Source organism: Protopterus annectens, chromosome 4.part0, assembly GCF_019279795.1.
Source record: "Protopterus annectens isolate FY-2018-M chromosome 4.part0, PAN1.0, whole genome shotgun sequence".
Lineage (NCBI taxonomy): Eukaryota > Metazoa > Chordata > Ceratodontiformes > Protopteridae > Protopterus > Protopterus annectens.
The window spans coordinates 122,078,136-122,080,175 of NC_056733.1; positions in this window are offsets into that span (position 1 = coordinate 122,078,136).

The window sequence follows — 2,040 nt, forward strand, 5'->3', positions numbered from 1 at the left end:
TTCTTCAGCAACAACTAACAAGCCTGGAAAGATGCCAAAACCACGAGGCACGAGGGTTTTAAGAGAGAGAGATCAAGGAGTTTAGAAATGACCCAAAATGGCCAATAAAACTACAGCTTCTAGGCAGTAACCACTCCTACAGGGACAGGCAGGCTGCTCAGTGTTAACCACTGCCACTGGTGAACACAGAGACTTCCCTTTAGCCCAAGGAAGCACTGGCTCCAAGAAACTTACAAACAGTTCAGAACAGCAAATCTGTAACTGAACTTTCTTAATTTTCAGAAAATGGGAAAAAAGCAACTTTTTTTCTTTTTTTGTTTTAGTTTAAAGGTAGCAGAGATACACAAGTAGCAAAATATTCACAACAGTGGAATAAATGACCCCACACTTGATTGCTCGGCCAAAGTCAGGTAAAATGCAATTTTAAGAAAAAAAATGATTTTAAATTAAGTGCAACACAGGAAATGCAGTAAACAGGCTCTAGATGTTTTCTAAATACTGTTTCTAATACAGATATAAACTTTAGCAAGCCGGAAAACGCCAAAAGTAGGCGGCAAAGCAGTAATTCTAAACAAAACATCAGAAGAAAATACTTAAAATCTCAAAAGTGGCTCCTTTCTTCTATCAGTGTTTTCTCCCCTTCGTAGGTGCTTCAGCAACAACCAACAAGCCTGGAAAGATGCCAAAACCACGAGGCAGCAGGGTTTTAGGAGAGAGAGATCAAGTAGTTTAACATTTACCCAAAATGGCCAATAAAACTACAGCGTCTAGGCAGTAACCACTCCTACAGGGACATGCAGGCTGCTCAGTGTTAACCACTGCCACTGGTGACCACAGAGACTTCCCTTTAGCCCAAGCAAGCACTGGCCTCCAAGAAACTTACAAACAGTTCAGAAGAGCAAATCTGTAACTGAACTTTCTTAAATTTCAGAAAGTGGGAAAAAAGCAAGATTTTTTTTTTTTTTTTTTTTTTTAGTTTAAGGGTAGCAGAGATACACAAGTAGCAAAATATTCACAACAGTGCAATAAATTACCCCACACATGAGAGATAGGCCAAAGTCAGGTAAAATGCAATTTTAAGAGAAAAAAATCATTTTAAATTAAGTGCAACACAGGAAATTCAGTAAACAGGCTCTAGACGAGTGCTAAATACTGTTTCTAATACAGATATAAACTTTAGCAAGCCTGAAAATGCCGAAAAGTAGGCGGTAAAGCAGTAATTCTAAACAAAAAATCAGAAGAAAATACTTAAAATCTGAAAAGTGGCTCCTTTCTTCTCTCAGCATTTTCTCCCCTTGGTAGGTGCTTCAGCAAAAACTAACAAGCCTGGAAAGATGCCAAAACCATGAGGCAGCAGGGTTTTAAGAGAGAGAGATCAAGGAGTTTAGAATTGACCCAAAATGGCCAATAAAACTACAGCTTCTAGGCAGTAACCACTCCTACAGGGACAGGCAGGCTGCTCAGTGTTAACCACTGCCACCGGTGAACACAGATACCTCCCTTTAGCCCAAGCAAGCACTGGCCTCCAAGAAACTTACAAACAGTTCAGAACAGCAAATCTGTAACTGAACTTTCTTAATTTTCAGAAAGTTGGAAAAAAGCAAGATTTTTTTTCTTTTTTTGTTTTAGTTTAAAGGTAGCAGAGATACACAAGTAGCAAAATATTCACAACCGTGCAATAAATGACCCCACACTTGAGTGCTAGGCCAAAGTCAGGTAAAATGCAATTTTAAGAGAAAAAAAGATTTTAAATTAAGTGCAACACAGGAAATGCAGTAAACAGGCTCTAGATTTGTTCTAAATACTGTTTCTAATACAGATATAAACTTTAGCAAGCCAGAAAATGCCGAAAAGTAGGCGGCAATGCAATAATTATAAACAAAAAATCAGAAGAAAATACTTAAAATCTCAAAAGTGGCTCCATTCTTCTCTCAGCATTTTATCCCCTTGGTAGGTGCTTCAGCAACAACTAACAAGCCTGGAAAGATGCCAAAATCACGAGGCACCAGGGTTTTAAGAAAGAGAGATCAAGGAGTTTAG